Source organism: Thamnophis sirtalis, unplaced genomic scaffold, assembly GCF_051295495.1.
Source record: "Thamnophis sirtalis isolate CommonGarterSnake01/CBP01778 unplaced genomic scaffold, rThaSir2_p1.2 scaffold_7, whole genome shotgun sequence".
Taxonomy (NCBI): domain Eukaryota; kingdom Metazoa; phylum Chordata; class Lepidosauria; order Squamata; family Natricidae; genus Thamnophis; species Thamnophis sirtalis.
Genome location: NW_028261387.1, coordinates 38,494,360 through 38,515,171, shown reverse-complemented (window position 1 = coordinate 38,515,171; position 20,812 = coordinate 38,494,360).

Sequence of the window (20,812 nt, the reverse complement as noted above, 5' to 3'; positions counted from 1 at the left end):
GCTTTAAAAACCCCGCTTCATTGCTGAGGTTTGGACTGAAAAAACTGAACCCTTGTGAAATCTGATGAGATTTTAGAATGTGATCCTTGAAGCTCTTTCAGTCTTGGAAACCTTTTGGAGAGCTGGTGGCCCGGGATTCCGGAGTCATTGCACGGATGCTGACAGAAAGAATAATTGGAGACATTCCATCACTGCTGTTCTCCCACAGCAAAATCTAAATAGGTCCATTTATGTACTTGTTCTAGATAAGCCTGACCCCTACTGATATTGCTTGAATGTTGTCACATGTCTGAGTACAATTGCCTGCAGTAAAGAAACCTTCATGTATACAGCTGTGCATGCCTTTTGCTTTGTGCATAAGTTAGGAACTTCAATTATCAGGGTCTTTGCTCATGTGGAAGACTGAAATTCTTTTCTGCGGGCATTCAGAATGAATGCGCAAGTGTAGGAAGTTGTCATCTGAATAGAGTTGGAAGGGAGTAGAATTTAATGTTAATGATAAGAGTTTCATACTTATAATATGCCCTACTGCATAGGGCTAAGACTATTTGCAAATATTCTCTAGTAGTTCACATGTTCAGTATATTTTATTTTATTCTCTGTTAGAAAAAAAAAAGATGGGCTTACTTTTAGAAGAATTATTGCCATACTCGTGGATCAACCTCTATCCCTTTTACCTGGAAATGGCAGAGAATTGATGAATTCTATATTAAAATTATACTAAAATACTTACTTTAAGGCTCTGATGAGAAACAATCAAATGTGGGAGAAAGTAGAAAGAGTGACATCCTGCCTCCTCCCTCTCCTTCTTTAATCTTTTAAACATAGCTGGACTCTTAACAGTTTCTCAAACAATAAGAGTACCTCTTAACAATTTTATCTTTCAGGATCAGAGTTCCACTAAGAGTCACAAATAATTAGAGGCATTCTAAATTACTACTACAATTTACCGTCATAATCAGCTGGGAAAGTATCCTGAGTGAATGTTTCACTGAGATTTCATAATCTCAGCTTTCTGCAGCCTGATACCTTCCAGATGTGTTAGATTGTAACTCTTGTCAACCTATTGGCCAAGTAGCATAGGTGACAGATGTTAAACTCCAACATATCTGGAAGATACCAGTTTGGGGAAGGCCATAATACACACTGATTCTGTTTCCAATTATTTCAAAGTAGTTGAATATTTTTTCTGTAACATAAAAGGAGCTGTCCTCAAGTAGTCTCAGGGTGAGAGTGAGATGGGGATGAAGTTAGCTTGAGGAGTTCAAGGATAATGGTTTTCCCCCTCTGAGTACTGATTTCTAATAATTACACTTTGAGAAGACAGACTTCTCTGGTTATATAAATGGGAAGGAAATTACTGCCAGAGAATATTAATAACCGGTCAATTGAGGATAGCTTGGAGAAAGGGCAAAAATGGAAGAGGTCCAATGGTTAAATGAAAGGATATGTTAGAAAGGATGAGTGGACAATCTAAAAGACAAACGGTTAGTCCAATACATGCAGAGGGTACCAGGCTTGGAAGACTGCTATAGATCAAGACCCTGAATGCTATTTTTCTGAAAAAGGCAAAATATCCCTTTAAATAAATTGATTTTGACTTCATTTAGAAAGTTTCTCAGTGCAAACTAATTTTTGATTGATTTGTCTGAAACACAATCTACCTAGTTCAATTACACCAGGTCTAGGAAAGCTTCGTGATTTGTCCTCCCTGCTAAACTCTTTCCCAAACATCAGTAGTAATTATGGGAAAATGGCAGAGGGAACCCGATATAGTTATAGACAGGGATGTCCTATAGGAAAATAGTGTTAGAAATAGTGAGATTATATTTTTCATGCATTAGAGTGGCAATAGGGTTTCTACAACTGTGGTTTTCCAAATGATATCCATATTTACAAATCTGAATTGGGAAAAGCTGGTTTGATAGTACTATGATCTAGCATGATATCTAGACTTGAGTCTTCAAACAGCCTGTGAATGGGAAAACTCAAACCCTTGAATAATTCTTCTGAATCCATTAGACTAGATACTTGTGCTTCTTATTTCTGTGAATTATGATTTCCTTTATAATGTGAATGAGAAAACTCAAAACACTTGCATGAGGACAGTGTCTGTAATATATTTCAATGCATTACAGGCATGGAAAAGGGAAACATGTAATTATGTCAATTTTTTATTTTTTCTAAACATTCTAAGTATTTGCAATCTTTGTTAATGTTTTAAATAGCTTTTTTAGCCTCTAAAGCATTTTTAAATTTTCTACCATTTTAAGGAATATTTGTATTTTACATTTTACTCACCTAAGTGCCATATTTAATATTTCAACTCCTTAGAGAATTTAGTATTCTTAAGTTTAATTTTTGAAATTTAGCTAATGTGCAAGAGAAAGATATATGTAAATGGAAGCATTTGTCACATTTTAGTCAGCAATTAGAAGTCCAATATTATGTGGGAGAGAGTTGATTAGAAACAATTTTATATAATGCTGCCAGTGTAACTCTTTGCTATTTTGTTGGCTATTTTTACAGCTCTATAAAACAGCACAATCTTCAATTTATTTCAGACTTGTATGACATTTCCTTTTGCTACTTTCAACATACACTATTTTTCTATTATGCTCTTACCACCAGCCAATGACAAACTTATAAACATGAATTGTAAGCCTGCATAATTTTGAAAAAAAGTATCAGCTCCTATAGCAACATTGTCAACCATTCCATTTTACACCTTTACTTAAAGTATGACTTTTGATGTGTTCCAATCAATTTCTGAATTGTGATGAGGTTTATGTTCTCTTTGAGCTGGAGATGGGCTCTAACACTGCACTTCCCCAAACACAGGGCTCTTCAAATATAACGGGTCAGCCACTTCCAGAATTCATAGCCGGTAGATTGGGAAAATATGCTTTAGAGCTCATAACTAATCACTGGCACCCTTCTCACCAAATTGTGATTTTCATTGTCAAACTAATTAAAAACACATTTACCCCTATCATTTATTCTAAAAGATGTGTAGTTTGGACATTAGTGACATGAAAGAAAGGAATCAGGCCATTCATGGAGGATAAAGTCTGGTGTCTAAGGGATGCCAAGTGTCCTTAAACAGAAATCAATACATAGATGCAGTACTGCCTGAGGAATTGTTTTCTTGTCTATTCAACCGCAACAAAAAAAGACAGCACATACTGGCTATCCAGTCATGTTAATGTTATCCTTGGTTAACCCACTGAATATTAAACCCAAATATTTTATGAACATTGCAACAGCATAACCTGTTAACTGAAGGGCAACTTACATTGAAAGGGAATGGCAATCGCTCAGTGTGTTTTATTGCTGTGTGGGATGTCTCTCTAATCTAAAACCAGTGGTAACCACTGAGCAATAACTTATGATTCTTTCCTTTAGTATAAAGTTATTGTGACATTTCCAGGTTTTTCTTGCTTAGTTGTGACCTATTTTAGCCTTTTTGCTTTGACTGAAAATGTCTCTGCCTCTGTGTTCCCTATAAATGAATAACACTCCCAATCAAATCGGCTCTGATATCATTCCATCTTATACTGAAAGATCAGGTATCTAAGAACATTCATAATAAGTGAAATCAAATCTTCCACTTGTAATCTATTGAAATGCAAATTAACTATAGACCTTTTGTAATCTTTGTATTAATAGCTGTGGCATTCAGCAGAATAGAAAACTTTCTTTGTCGTAACTAGCATCATTAGAAATTTCCTTCCCCAAAGGGTTCCCTTTACCTAATCTATGTACAAATAGATTGGACATTTGCCAGATCTAATACATCAATGCAGACAGTTACAGAAAAAAATAGTGTAAAGAATTGCATCTATGCAGTTATTTATATAGATACTGTTCTGGTTATAAATGTATTAGATAGGCTTGCTGGCTGTTGAGAAATGTGAACTTGTTTTGCTGTGTCAGAGAAGAGCTTTCAATATTGCTGAATACTCAGAACTAATCCTTGACTTGGCTTCCATTGAAGCAGCAGAAATAGGCACATAGCAAAAATGTGTTGGTCATGATCAGCAATTCCCAGTGGGACTTTCTGAACAAAGTATGAGTCTGTAAAACAGAAGCCAGAGCAGATGCCATTAGGTGACATCACTGTCTGCTTTTACAAAGAAATTGTTCCCTGATTGGTCAGGCAGAGGGGTCTGTTTATCTATCTATCTATCTATCTATCTATCTATCTATCTATCTATCTATCTATCTATCTATCTATCTATCTATCTATCTTTTCCTTCCTTCCTTCCTTCCTTCCTTCCTTCCTTCCTTCCTTCCTTCCTTCCTTCCTTTTTTCTGGGCTTGCATTCTGTAGCCTTTAATGCCCATGAATAAATAAATAAATACAAGAAAATGAATGTCGGTGACAAATCTAGCATCCCTCTCTTTTCTGAAATAATTGATATCTAATGTCACCTACAGTCACAATCACTCATGCCCTAGTCACTTCCCATCTTTGCTTATTGTCTTCTGACTTAATGGTTATGCTATTTACTGAATTGCTCCAAAATCATTAACTATTTAGCAAGAGTGTAAGAATAGCACTATAGCAATAGCACTTAGACTTATATACTGCTTCACAGTGCTTTACAGCCTTTTCTAAATGGTTTACAGAGTCAGTATATTGCCCCCAACAATCTGGGTCTTCCTTTGACCCACCTCAGAAAGATGGAAGGCTGAGTCAACCTTGACCTGATGAGCAGTTCACACCAGTTCACACCACTTTGGAAGAACCTGTTGTTAACTTTCTGAGCAGTTTGGTAAACTGGCTGTTGGAAGAAATCATTAAGGCAGAGAATCAGTTGTTAAATTATTTGAATCCCACCACTGCTGATGAGATTCAATCTGCCAAACTGCTGGCAGCTGGTGATCAGCAGAAGTAGCCTGCAGTACTGCACTCTAACCACTGCGCCACCGCGGCTTTATGTGCACATGAATTTTATTGAACTCTGTCAATTGGGGCTTCTTGGTTCTCTAGCACATCCTCCAACTCTTATTTTAATATATGATCATAATTTCAGATAGTCAGGCATAGAATTAGATTAGACCATATTAGATTATGTCTGAGGAAATCTGACAATTTAACCTGGAACATATTCTCAAGAAGCTTTATTTATTTCAAGATTAATCATTTCTATGGAGGAGATTGTGAACATCTATGTATTTCCTCCCAGTCTTGTAGCATTTCTGATTGAATTTTGGTTTGGTACAATCATGGATCTAATATTATCACTGATCTTGCCTAATCTCATGTCTTCTAAGTATGTTGGGATTCCAATTCTCCAAATCCCTTAGCTAGAAAAGGCCTTTTGGTCATATTGACTGAGAATTTATGGGTCATGTCACCAGTTGAAAGGATGTTTTATATAAAGATATATTTTATATACACAAAATAATGCCTTTAAAATATTGTTTGTGATATACACATAAGCTATTGTTGCCTTTATATAAAGAAAAATACTTTCATACCCAAGCAACATAAATGGTTTGGTTCTAAATTCATATCAAGGATGGCAACCTGGAAGCATTAGCTGATACAAAAGCTGAGTTAGGTTGCTAAAAGAGTAACCTGTTACAAAGATATCACATCTGTTCTGAAAGTGATGCACTTGCGGTTACTTTGCTACAAGCTTAAATTAAAGTAAACTGCTTATTATACAAATAAAAAATTGTATAAGTTTGTACCACATCCAAAAGTTGGGTTTCTTCTAAATATTCCAGCTCTACTGGAACTGATAAATTTGAATAGTTCTTCAGTAGCCTGGAAATACTTTACTATAATGTCAATCTTTTTCAATTTATATTGTTCTAACTACCGTGGTTGATATTTATAAATTGCTTGCATTTAAGGAAGACTACAGTTTTGAAAATGATATCATATATTCAATCATTTAAAACCAATCAATGAAATAGTAAAAAAAAATCTAATCCTGTGATGCTTGTAAATTCCCTATTTATTTATTTTGTGCTTTATTTTACTTTATTCTCCCCCTCTTTTTACCTTTGATTATCTCTTCTTTTTTTCTTTCTTCTTTCTTTTCTCTCATTTTAATGCTTAATGGAATAGGTTTTTTTTTTAAATGGAGCAGTGCTGTATTACCTAGCACTAATAATCCTTACCTCTTTTCAGCTTTTGAATAGATGGGGGTATCTGTACATCTGTACATTGGCAATGTTCATGTCCTCTAGCAATCAGTATTGAGAGGCATGTTTTCAAGGAAGAGGTCAAAGATATGCAAGAGTTACTGAACACACTATTTTTAGAAATGACAAAGGAGTTGAATACTTCCTTGCAACAATTGTTCTTGAAGAAAATTGAGCTATATAGAGGGTCTACTCTATATAACCTTTGTATTTATATAAAAAATTTATGGAAATAATCATTATAAAAAAGAACAAATAGATTGATCCAGTCCCACCCAATTCTCACTTTCCTGCTTTCACATTATGAGATATCTATATTGCCTGCCTGCCTGCCTGCCTGCCTGCCTGCCTGCCTGCCTGCCTGCCTGCCTGCCTGCCTGCCTACCTACCTACCTACCTACCTACCTACCTACCTACCTATACATCTGCATTAAAATTATATTAATTTTTATGTACTGTATTTTTCGGAGTATAAGACGCACCAGAATATAAGATAGACCAAGGTTTTAAAGACGCAAAATTTAAAAAAAATGTTTTGCATTCTGCAAACCTCTCAAAAACAGTCTGTTTTTTGAGAAAATGGTCCTGTTTTTTGTCAAAAAAAAAGGGCATAGATAGCCATTAGGAGGCTTATAGAGTGCTCCAACTGCCCCGTTTTTGCTCATTTCTGCCCTCCCCAGCCCCCAGGAGCTCTCGGAAAGCCTTTTAAAAGCTATGAACAGCCATTTTGGTGAAGGGGACGGACTTTCAGGAGGCAAAAAATGCTGTATTCAGTGTATAAGATGCACCCAGATTTTCAGCCTCTTTTTTGAGGGAAAAAGATGCATTTTATACTCCAAAAAATACAGTATATTTTCATTTGCAGAAGATCTTTGAATAATGATGTCAATTTATATATGCTGTTGAAGAGGTTGAATTAATTAAATATAAAATATTTGCTATTTATACAAACCATGTATAGTATATATAAATAATATTATTATTATAAATTGTAAAACAAAAATCAGATTTATTTCTACCATGAGAGAAATTGATTGGAGAAATTCACGCACCCACCCACTTATTCAAAATTAGGCATTCAGTATTTTTAATATTTTTTTCTTCTGTAAGAAATTTTAAGCAATTGTATTTTGCTTCTAAGCAGTTCTAGGAAAGATATTATCTGAACAGTAACAGAGATAGTTGTAATCACTACTTTTAATGAACAGAGAAATTCTATTTGTGGCCGATTAAATCAAAATATTCTTCTAATGTTTGTTGGGGGGGGGGGGGAATTCTCCCAGAGAGAACCAAGCACAGTTTTTACCATGCTGGATTATTTATTGTAGCTATTTTGGATTATTTATTGTAGCTATTTTAAAAAGATTTTTAAAATTCTATCTATTATTTTTATAAATAACTCAACACATCTAATATTCCTTCCTTCTATTTTCCCCACAACCCCCCTTGCAGTGAGTTGAGCTGAGAGAAAGTGATTGGTTCAAAGTTATCCAGCCTGTTTTTATGCCTAAAATGGAACTAAAACTCACACTCTCCTAGTTTCAACTTGGTGCCTAGACCAAACTGGCTCTGCCAGACACATATTGGACCAATTAGGGAGATGAACCAGTAAGCATTTAATTAGGGTAATTCAGTGGTGGGTTTCAATTTTTTTACTACTGGTTTGCTTGTGTGTGTGACACTTCTATGCATGCACAGAAGCATCCAGGTGGGTGGGCAGAGCCTCCCACCACCGCCACTGCCCTATCCAGGCCGACTCAGGAGCAACCCACCTCTGGGGTAATGGCTTTAGATGAATTTCAGACCACCTGTAGAATTTATATTTTCTCCATTGAGGACAATACATGCAGGCTCTCTTGATCATGCTTCTGTTTTGAAAGTAGATACAATCTTTTATGAGTATTATAAGCACAATAGTTTGTGTCTATAAAAGTCTCTCCCTCCCTCCCCTTCTAGTGCAATTAGCAGTCATCTTAGGGACCTTAGGATATTACTGTAATGGAATTACTGATACATTACTGTTGTGACTCAGCTGAAGTCTCCTGTGAGTCTTTTCGGGATGCAAGATTAACAATGCAGCTGGGGCTAGTTAGTGGCCTTTTCTGGTGACGGATGGTGCCATGCCCTGGTTGCAGGAGTCAACGTTCATTCATGCATTCACTGATCATCAGTCATGGTTTATTTGAGAGACACTTGGAGAAGTGGATTGTTTTGTTTGGTATTCTGTTATCTCATCGGAGACTTTATTTATGTTTATTTTTGGTCTCGCAGTCAATCTGAGCCGAGAACTGATAAAGTGAGTTCCTTTTACGTTTGTCTGCCTGTCGTCTGTTAATGAGCGGAGAAGGGGGGACAGAACAGTTTGACTCCTGCCCGACAAGCTTCCATTTCATTAATTATGGAACAATTAATGTCTGAAAATAGGCAAATGGCCCAACAAATCGTGATGTTGGCGGACCAAATTAAACAGCTGCAGAGAGCTGCAACCCCCCCCCCCCAGCCAAGGAGGAAGTGCCCAGTAGCCATGCCAGATAAATATGATGGGAGTCTGGCCATGTTTGCCGTGTTTCTGGGACAATGCCAGCTGTTCCTGAGTTTGAGAGCGGAGGACTTTCCCACTGACCAGATGAAGGTGGGATTCATTATCAGTTTGCTCTCAGGCACAGCTGCCTGTTGGGCTACTCCCTTGTTAACTCAGCCGAGCCCTTTGCTGGACGACTTCCAGGGCTTTTGTCAGTACTTCAAACGGATGTTTGAAGATCCTATCAAGGGGGAAACATCAGCTAGCAGTCTGAAGTCATTGCAGCAGGGGAGTGGTTCATTGCAGGACTATGTTAGTGAAATCAGACTGCGTAGCCAGAATTCCACGTGGAATGAACCAGCTTTAATGGACATGTTCCAGGATGGATTGTCTGTGGCCTTGCAGGATGAACTGGCGAGGGTGGACAGGCCACTGATGTTCGACGTGTTGGTCCACCTGTGCCTCTGGATAGACGCCCGGCTGCAGAGGCGAAGGCCTCACCGTGTATTCCAGGAGACCACCAGCATGCTGGTTCAGCAAGGGACTGCAGTGGACTGGGAGGAGCCCATGGAGTTGGGTGCTGTCAGACCTCAAGTGTTACGGACAGAGATGGACAGACGATGTGCTGAGGGATTGTGCTTCTACTGTGGGGATCTTGGACACCTGGCAGGGAGTTACCCCAAGAAGAACAGAAGGGTTGCGCGGACTGCAGCCGTCCCTCAGCAATGCACTATCATGTTGGACAACCAGCACGTTTGTGCGGCCGTGATACTCCATTCGCACAAGGTAGCGTGCATTCGGGGGGTGTGGAGTCCCAGGGCAGATGCCCTGCCAAGTAAAGTAGAGAACTCTGACCCTGCGAACTCGCTTCCACCTCGGACTGTTCTACCGGTTGTATCCTGCGCTGCCGTTTGTCATCCTGTGAGCAAGCAGTCTCTGATGCTGGATGTGCAGCGAGGTGACGACTGGGTGGAGTGACGAAAGGCGGAAGTCGGGCCGGTGTCCCCATGGACTTTGGAAGGGGATCTTTTGAAGTGTCGGGGCCGGCTCTATGTTCCCGCAGGGCACATCTGTCGACGGGTGCTCTCGCAGGTTCATTACGTGTCTGCATCAAGACATTGGTTTTTTTTTCGGACGTTGCGCCTGGCCTCCCGTCAATTTTAGTGGCCCCATCTGAAAAATGACGTGCGGAGGTGCATGGAGTCATGTGCCCAGTGCCAATGGGCCAGGTCTGCAAGGAGAACTCCGCCAAGATTCCAGCCTTTGTCAACCCCGATCCCGCAGCACTGGACTTTGTTTCTAGGTTCCCGGCGGGGTACCAGTGTCTTGGACCGTGTTCCGTGGAGGCCGTCACCAACACTTCTGGGCCACACCCCGATCGTCGAAACCAGGGGAAGGGCCCTGCGGGAGGGGATTGCGTGGTGGTTCGGCAGGAGTCGGTGGAGCTGCCGCCGGACTCCGATGGCGAGGGGGCATGTGGGTTGGCGTTGGAGGAGGTGGAGGACCCTGGACAGGGTGTTAGGGCTCGGCCAGAGCTCTTGGAGTGGCCACCAGTCACCGACAGTACGGGGGCTGGTGGGTCGGCCATGGAGAGGGTGGAGGACCCTGGACAGGGTGTTAAGGCTCGGCCGAAGCTGGTAGAGCTGCCGTCAACCTCTGACGGTAGGGGTCTGGTGGGTCGGCCTTGCAGAGGGTGGAGGACCCTGGACAAGGTGTTAAGGCTCGGCCGAAGCTGGTAGAGCTGCCATCAACCTCCGACAGTAGGGGGGCTGATGGGTTGACTTTGCAGAGGGTGAAGGACCCTGGATGGGGTGTCGACACAGTGAAGGGCGGAACGAAACGGTGGCCACCGGATACCTATGGAGTTCTGGCTCAAGGGGGCTATTCCTGCAAAGGTTTGGGACTCATAAAAAGGCACCACAGGAAATGAGTGCGGGCCATCTTGTGGGACAAGTCATTCCGACCGCATCTGGACCATCAGAACCCGAGGAAAGGGCCCTGCGGTGGGGGATAGTGTTGTGACTCAGCTGAAGTCTCCTGTGAGTCTTTTCGGGATGCAAGATTAACAATGCAGCTAGGGCTCGTTAGTGGCGTCTTCTGGTGATAAAAGGACAGATGGTGCCACACCCTGGTTGCAGGAGTCAACGTTCATTCATGCATTCATTGATTATCGGTCGTGGTTTATTTGAGAGACACTTGGAGAAGTGATTTGCTTTCTGTAACCCTGATTCAAGGAGACACTTGGAGAAGTGCATTGCTTTGTAAGAGTTTTGTTTGGTATTCTGTTATCTCGTCAGAGACTTTATTTATGTTTATTTTTGGTCTCGCAGCCAGTCTGAGCCGAGAACTGATAAAGTGAGTTCCTTTTACATTTGTCTGCCTGTCGTCTGTTAACGAGCGGAGAAGGGGGGGACAGAACACATTACTATCTGCTACGTATGGTGGGGTCCTTTATTTGCTTTTATGCTATATACATCTGCAGCATATTACAAAGAACTGTAATTCAGTTTTGAAATGATCTTTAGGAGCAAAGACTCATCTGAAAACAAATTGGGGAGCTGATAACTGTTACAGGGATATTGCTGTAATGAGAATATATATGCTTCCCAGCATACGTGGTCCCTTAGAGCACACCTAAGGTGACCAGACATGCCGCTTTCGGCGGGACAGTCCCTCTTTTGAACAATTTGTCCCGTGTCCCAGGTTTTTTTTAAAAGTCCCGATTTTTTTTAAGTTACGAAAAAGCCTCCAGCCGCCTTGAGGCTCTCCTAGCAACTGGGAGTGTATATTCTTTCAGCCGAGCGCATTGCTGCCCATGTGTCCTTGGGAGCTGTTGCCAATGGCAGAGGGAGGAGAAGACTTTACTCCATGTGGAGAACCGTGGGCTTCCCTCATGGATTTTTTCTTCTTCTGTTGCTTTGAGCAGCCCCCCCTCCCCCCTCTCTTTCTCTCTCTCTGGGAGCTGGAGGGCTGCCTCCAAGGCTGTCCAAGCTCAGACCTTCCCCCTCCCCCCTGGACTGCTGCTTCGCCTCACTGCTTGGGGTTTCTAAATTGGCATTGCGTGTTGTTTGGGGAGGGGATTACTGTGCCATAGAAACACAACGTATGTCTCACATGGCTGATAACCAGTGAATCCAGAGGAGGGGAGAGAGGGGGGGGGCTGAAGGAGCGTGTGCATAGGAGGGGAATTTTATAAACGTCCCAGTGAATCCAGAGGAGGAGGAGGAGAGAGAGAGAGAGAGGCTGAAGGAGTGTGTGCACAGGAGGGGGAATTTTATAAACGTCCCAGTGAATCCAGAGGAGGGAGGGGAGAGAGAGAGAGGCTGAAGGAGTGTCTGCACAGGAGGGGAATTTTATAAATGTCCCAGTGAATCCAGAGGAGGGGGTGGGAGAGAGAGACAGACTGAAGGAGTGTGTGCACAGGAGGGGGAATTTTATAAACGTCCCAGTGAATCCAGAGGAGGGGAGAGAGAGAGAGAGAGAGAGGCTGAAGGAGTGTGTGCACAGGAGGAGGAATTTTATAAATGTCCCAGTGAATCCAGAGGAGGAGAGAGAGAGAGAGAGAGAGGGGGGGGGAGGCTGAAGGAGTGTGTGCACAGGAGGGGGAATTTTATAAACGTCCCAGTGAATCCAGAGGAGGGGGGAGAGAGAGAGAGAGAGAGAGAGGCTGAAGGAGTGTGTGCACAGGAGGGGGAATTTTATAAACGTCCCAGTGAATCCAGAGGAGGGGGGGGAGAGAGAGAGAGACTGAAGGAGTGTGTGCACAGGAGGGGGAATTTTATAAACGTCCCAGTGAATCCAGAGGAGGGGAGAGAGAGAGAGAGAGAGAGAGAGAGAGAGAGAGAGAGCAAGAGAGAGAGAGAGGCTGAAGGAGTGTGTGCACAGGAGGGGGAATTTTATAAACGTCCCAGTGAATCCAGAGGAGGGGGGGAGAGAGCGAGCGAGAGAGAGAGGCTGAAGGAGTGTGTGCACAGGAGGGGGAATTTTATAAATCCAGAGGGGGGGGACAGAGAACTGAAGGAGTGTGTATGCACAGGAGGGGAATTTTATAAATGTCCCAGTGAATTCAGAGGAGGAGTGTGTATGTGTGTATGTGTGAGTGAGAGAGAGAGAGAGACTATCACTAAGTGTTGTAGCTTATTATTCTTGATGAATGTATTCTATTTTATTTTTCTTTATGTACTCTGAGAGCATATTCACCAAAGACAAATTCCTTGTGTGTCCAATCACACTTGGCTAATAAACTATTCTATTCTACTCTACTCTACTCTACTCTACTCTACTCTACTCTACTCTACTCTACTCTACTCTACTCTACTCTACTCTATTCTACTCTACTCATTTCTATTTCAATTCTAATAGGGAGTTTAGCTTCTCTCTCTTGAAAATGTAAGCTAGCATAAGGCATTATAATGCAAGCTAGCTTTAGCTTTCAAACAGTTCATTTAGTGACCAAAGTTACAATGGCATTGAAAAAAGTGACTGATGACCATTTTTCACACTTAGCGACCATTTTTCACACTTAGCGACCATTGCAGCATCCTCATGGTCACGTGATCAAAATTTTGATGTTTGGCAACAGATTTGTATTTATGATGGTTTCAGTGTCTGGGGTCATGTAATCGCCTTGTGTGACCTTTTCACAAAATATAAAATTTTTAATCAAGCCAAGCCCCCGGTCAATAGTGTCCCTCTTTACCAATCTGAAAATCTGGTCACTGACTCCTGACTATTTAAAAAAAAGATTCTATCCAAAATAAATTGAAATAAACCATTTTTAAAAATTCTATGCACAATACTTTGAAATGTATTGTCATAGAATTTTTAAAAATTGTTTATTTCAATTTATTTTGGATAGAATCTTTTTTTAAATAGTGTAAGATAATTTAAAAAAAGAATCCACACAGAATAAATTGAAGTAAAACATTTCAAACTATTCCACACAGAATAAATTGAAATAAACCATTTTTAAAAATTCTATGCACAATACTTTGAAATGTATTGTCATAGAATTTTTAAAAATAGTTTTACTTCAATTTATTCTGTGTGGAATAGTTTGAAATGTTCTACTTCAATTTATTCTGTGTGGATTCTTTTTTTAAATTATCTTACACTATTTAAAAAAAGATTCTATCCAAAATAAATTGAAATAAACAATTTTTAAAAATTCTATGACAATACATTTCAAAGTATTGTGCATAGAATTTTTAAAAATGGTTTATTTCAATTTATTTTGGATAGAATCTTTTTTTAAATAGTCTAAGACAATTTAAAAAAAGAATCCACACAGAATAAAACTATTTTAAAAAATCCTATGCACAATAAATAAAATATTATTTTAAAATACATTAAAAAAATAAAAGAAAAAAACCCGGCTCACTTACCAGCAGGCAGAATCAGCAGAATTCCGATGCGATGGATCCTCGCAGCGATGGATGGAAGCAACAGGGAGCAGGCAGGCAGAGAGGCAGCAGGAACAGGTAAGACACTGGACTGGACTGTGGAGGGACAACAAGGCTAGGGTCACTAAGCAGGTGTGGAGACGGAGGGGGGGACGGGGGGAAAGCTAGGCCACGGTGGCTACTGCCAGCCCGCGGCCTCGCTAGGGGAGGCGAAAGCTAGGCCGCGGCGGATACTGCCAGCCCATGGCCTCACTAGGGAAGGTGAAAGCTAGGCCGCGGTGGCTACTGCCAGCCCGCAGCCTCGCTAAGGAAGGCCTTCCCTTGTGAAAGCTAGGCCGCCGCCGCCCACCCGAAGCCTCTCGAGTCCCGCCGCCGGAGTTGCTTACCTGAAGCAGCAAGAAGGTGAAGGCAAAATGGAGACTTGAGTCAAGCAGCACGAAGCTTAAACTTTTCCACCCCGAGCCCCCTCACTGATTGGTTGGACTCCAGCCAATCAGTGAGTGGCAGGCTGGGCTGGCTTAGATTTAGTGCGGATGGCCGGGGAGTGAGCGAGCGAGCTGCAACGTGGCAAAAATGGGAGATCGAGCGAGCGAGAAGGTGCCAAAATTAAAAATGAAAAATCGGGACTTTTTGATAACGATGCAGGATGCGGGACAAATTGTAGAAAACCATGACTGTCCCGCCATGATGTCTGGTCACCTTAAACAAATGGATCTTGATCTTGAGTCCCACCCTATATGTTGAAAACTGCCTCTACACCAAGTGTCTATCTGCAATTTAGTGGTGCACTTTAAGAAAGAAAACTATCTGGCTACTCAGCAAATGCCAGAAATAAGGTTTTATTTAGTAGTGCTGTTAAAACTTGCTCCAAGAAGAAGATTCTGATGCATATCTCCCAAACTATATTTTTCAACTGAGTAGGCCAACTTTCTGCTATACTGCTTGCCCCACAGCCACTGGCATAAACTGTAGTAAATTGTGACAAGAAGGATCTGGCTTTTATTTGCTTTTTTAACGTAACTAACAGTATACTCCATGGATTGAGGCATAGAAAGGATCAGACTGATAATCCAGTTGATTCTGTTTTTATTAACTTGTATTGATTTATTACTAGAAATATTGGGAAAAATAATCAAAGTAAAACAAACCATATCACCATGTATACAGAAAATACTGTACTATACCATTTTAAAACAAATCATTATGTGAACAGATTAAATTTTGATTGTACTGAATCATAGCTCAGTTTTTCAACTGAGTCTATAAAGGCATAATTCAAAATATAAAGAGAAATACATTTCTTCAATCCAGAAAGCTGTATTCACGGTGTAGTTTCATTCCAGCCATACATTGATATCTTTACTCTACTCCAGTTCTCTTAAACTGAGAAATTCCAAATTTTGGCACACAACGTAACTTTATATTTATATTCTTAAATATTAATTTTCTTCTCCATATCTTATTTATAAGAATACCAACATTAAATCAGGATGAGAAAACCAAAGTGTAGTTTCAAATCATGTGTTGTTGTTGCTGCCTGGCACTCGGCAGCATCAGAGTCCCTTGACCGGATTGCGCCACTACGGCCCCTCCGGGTCGGCGGATCCCGGAGGCCTCCTTGGTTTACCGAGGAGCTCCAGGAGATGAAGCGCCGGAGGAGACGCCTAAAGCACTTGTGGAGGTCCGATAGGTCCGAATCGAACCGAGCACTTCTGACAGCATGCACCAAGGAATACATCCGGGCACTAAGGACAACTAAAAGAACACACATTGCCACCTTGGTTGCGTCCGCCGAGTCCCGCCCAGCCGCCCTGTTTAGGATAACCCGCTCCCTCCTAAATAGGAGGGAGGCAGGGGACCCCTTACAGGGTAAGGCTGAGGAGTATGTCCAGTTCTTGGCGGACAAAGTTGCTCGGTTTCGGTCGGACTTGGACTCCACCCCCGCAGATCCAGCCGAGACACAAGGGGATAACTTGGCAGACCATCTCTGGGTTGAGTTTCAGGATGTTGCCTCCGGGGATGTGGACAAGGCTATGCGAGCTGTGAGCGCCTCCACCTGTATACTGGACCCGTGTCCCTCCTGGCTGGTTGCCAACAGCAGTGAGGTGACACGAGGCTGGATCCAGGCGGTCATTACCGCCTCCCTTCGGGAGGGGCACTTCCCCGCCGCACTTAAAGCGGCGGTGGTGAGACCCCTCCTGAAGAAACCATCCTTGGATCCAGCCGTTCTTAATAACTACCGTCCAGTCTCCAACCTTCCCTTTGTTGGGAAGGTTGTTGAGAAGGTGGTGGCCTTCCAGCTTCAGCGTACCTTGGAGGAAGCTAGCTATCTTGACCCCTTCCAGTCCGGCTTCAGGCCCGGTTACAGCACAGAAACCGCTTTGGTCGCATTGACCGATGATCTCTGGAGAGCCAGAGATGGAGGCCATGCGTCCATCCTGGTTCTCCTTGACCTCTCAGCGGCTTTCGATACCATCGACCATGGTATCCTTCTGCGACGACTGCGGGAGGTGGGAGTGGGAGGCACTGTTTTGCAGTAGTTCTCCTCCTACCTCTCGGACAGGTCGCAGTCAGTGTTGGTGGGGGGGCAGAGATCGTCCCCGAGGCCCCTAACTTATGGGGTGCCGCAGGGTTCGGTCTTATCCCCCCTACTATTCAACATATACATGAAACCGCTGGGTGAGATCATTCGGAGGCACGGGATAAAATACCATCAATACGCGGACGATACACAGTTGTATCTGTCCGCCCCGTGCCAACTCAATGAAGCGGTGGACGTGATGAACTGGGGTCTTGAGGCCGTTAAGGACTGGATGAGAGCTAACAAACTGGTACTCAACCCAGACAAGACCGAGTGGCTGTTGTGTTTTCCTCCCAACAATTTGGCCAACGTTCCATCACTCAGGCTGGGGGGTCAAAATTTATACCCCTCAGACAGGGTCCGCAACTTGGGAGTCCTCCTGGACCCACAGCTGACTTTTGACCATCATTTGTCAGCTGTGACCAGGGGGGCATTTGCCCAGGTTCGCCTGGTACGCCAGTTGCGGCCCTACCTGAATCGGGAGGCCCTCACAACAGTCACTCGAGCCCTTGTGATCTCCAGGCTGGAATACTGCAATGTGCTCTACATGGGGCTGCCCTTGAAGAGCATCCGGCGACTTCAGCTAGTCCAGAATGCGGCCGCGCGAGTGATCGTGGGCGCACCACGGTTCGCCCACATAACACCGATCCTCCGTGAGCTGCACTGGCTACCTGTTGATCTCCGGGTGCGCTTCAAGGTGCTACTCACCATTCATAAAGCCCTCCATGGTAGTGGATCTGACTATTTGAGAGACCGCCTTCTGCCAATTACCTCCCTTCGTCCCATCAGATCGCATAGAGTAGGCCTCCTCCAAATTCCATCCGCCAGTCAGTGCCGACTGGCGACTACGCGGAGGAGAGCCTTCTCAGTTGCAGCTCTGACGCTTTGGAACGATCTCCCCGTGGAGATTCGCACCCTCACCACCGTCCAGACCTTCCGCACAGCCCTCAAGATCTGGCTATCCCGTCAGGCCTGGGGATAAGACCCTAACCTCGCCCCACCCGAATGCTGAATGAATGTTGTGTTTTACTGGTTTATTTTTTTATTCACACGCTTTTTTTTTCTTGTGTTTTGTCTTGCACCCCCTTCCTATTTATTGTAAGCCGCCCTGAGTCCCCTCAGGGAAAAGGGCGGCCTATAAATGTCATTAAAATGAAATGAAAATGAAATGAAATGTGTTAAATACCCTTCAATTTATTGTATCTCCAGCATAAAAGTTTAATCACCAGCCTTTCTTCTGGGATATCTAGTAAACATGAAATTAACTACATAATTGCATTTTAACATTGTAAGACAAATGTCTAATATTTTTAATACATTTAAGGCTAGTGATTCACTATAACAGATTATTTCAAAAAAATTGTAATTTTTTATTAGATTTGATCATAGTAATAGTCTTCAGTTATATAGCTAGATTCTGCCAAAATCTTTCCATTTTAAAATAAGCTTTGTTGGTTGCTACCATACTCGATCAAAACTACGGTATCAGCAAATGCTTTCATTTACTGCTCTAGCTTTTTTGATAAACCAAATTATTTAAGTAGTGACTCAAAAGCTTTAAGAAACTATAATACTCATGGATTCTTCTTTTTTTGCCCGAATTCCATAAAAGCAACATAGAATTAAAAAAAAAAACCTTACAAAATTTTAATTAGAGTTAACTTAAAGAATAATTTTCTCATGTAAGCCAGATAAAACTTAAGCCTTTGTGTCCAAATTTTCCAAATATTTACGCTGCTTTTAAAGTAGGAAAAATAATTGAATGTTGAATAAAATGAGAAGCACTTGCCAGGATTTCAAAGGAGTCAAATAATAGCTTCCTGATGTTCCCATAATGGTTTACATTCAGTATTATTAACATTCCACATTAAAAAAGGATATAAACTTCCATTATGAATGGAAATGTGGGAAAGTAACCTCCCATTTTTTTAAGGAAATCTAAGTTTAGAAAAAAGAAAATAAAAAAACCCTGGATATATGCCTGTTCCATTAAAAAACATCCTCAAAAATTTTCAAAACTGTTTAAAATATCTAGAAGGAATTATCATAGAATTCATTTTAAACTATAAATTAGTTTAAAAGTAGTATTCATTCTGACCACAATTATTCTCTACCATAATATCATAAGAATTTTCAACGATCTCATATGATATATGAGGAATAATCTCTGTTATGCAGGTTAAAATATTTAACTATGCTAACAAAGATGTCTCGGAATATTTATTTCAAGGTACTAAACAAGACTTCAAGCAACAGACAATTTCCCATTTTTTAAAATACATTTCCATAGATAACATATGATTGAAAGAGAAGTGTATTAGATTAGTTAATATAGTTTATCATGTTGTAATTCAGGATTCACAAATGTAGGTAAAGATACTTGATAGTTATAATAATAACTTTTGCCTACAATAGCAGGTTATATGTTAAATTCTAGCTACCTAGATATATGAACATTCTTTGGATTGTCTAACACTATGGAATAATAGTTGTAAAACCATATCAAATATAAGAGAAAATAAAATATATCCTCATACAGTTTGAAGATATATTCTGATAGGTAAGGAATAACACTAACATAATTATCTTAGCTAAGAGAGTAAAATATTACTGTCTGATCCAATAGAATAGAAACAGAGAACAATCCACTTTCTCCAAAGGATGTTTAAACATTTGATCTGCACTTTAATAAAGAACTTTTTTCTGCATCTACAGAAGCCGCTACAACTAAGTAAGATGTTCAGATTCAATTTCTAAAATATCTACTAATTCTCTGATATTATCAGAATCCTGCCTTGCTTGTGCTTCCCTTCTACTGTTGTGTATGCAATAGAAGGAACTATATTATACAAACTCTGTGCTAGTATTACTGTGGGAAATTCAATATCTACATTTAACAAGGATATCAGACCATAATTTGTTCTTACCCAGTTTCTACTGTTATCTAAGTGTCATAAAACAGAAAAGGGAAACATTCCTTGCACATAAGTCAAATTGTTCTTATATAGGACCAACCCTTTGTATAAATAACTTCTAAATCCATCTAGACCAAGATCTTTTCCTTTTTTCTTGTTATTTATTTTCTATCATTCACACTTTTTATGAACAAAAATATGATTAAATAGCTGCATTTCCCTTTGATTCAGTTGATAAATGTTTCCTGAATTTAACTTTGCATACATTCAGATTACTGCCCCCCACTCTGGCAGTAATTCAGTCTATATCTGCATAGACACTTGTAGGCAAAACCCCTAGAATTAATGGTTTGCAGTCATTGTCTGCATACATTAAAAAAGGAAAAAGGACGACCCTACCAACTATAGACCTAACAGCCTCCTTAACACAATCAGTAAACTCTGTGCTACAAAGTTTTGCAACCTACAATTCATGGCCTGGAAGGAACAGAAAACAGATGGCAGAGAAGTAAGCTAGCTTTAGGGAAGACCAGTCTGAGAGTAGCTAGCCCCTGGGCTGATGATGCCCACCACTCTGGGGTGGGTTTCAAAAATTGTTTGAACCTACTCTGTGGGCGTGGACTCCTTTGTGGGAGTAGCTTGCCACCCATGTGACTGGATGGGAGTGGCTTGCCACCCATGTGACCAGATGGGAGTGGCCTGCCAGGCTGCCACCCATGTGACCTGGTGGGAGTGGCCAAGACGATGTTATTACTAGATGTTACTAATTACTAGATACTATTAATATTACTAGATCATTATTAATGCGTAGATAACTGCAGGACATTACACACACACACAAACTATGACAGTGCCAGGAAAACACCAAAAAATAAGAATCCCTCCCCAAAAGACTGCCAATAAAACCAGTTTTTTTCCCCTAAGCCTAAGGACAGGAAAGACAAAGTCACTGGAATAAAAACCATCAAGGCAATGTGGAAAATTATAAAGGACAGGTGCTCACAGAACCATCAACCACCTCAGAATTACCTAAACAACGAGGGTGAAACAAACTAAATCTGGCAAAACTGCCTTGCAAGAAACCTGGCCTGCCCATAGAAAAGCAGCCACTTTGAGACACATAAACCTGGCCTGAACACTTAAAAGCAACATATTGCATCACAAAGAAAACATTTCCAAAAAGGAATAACATTTCTTGTAGTAAATATATTTTATAAACAATAAAAAAATA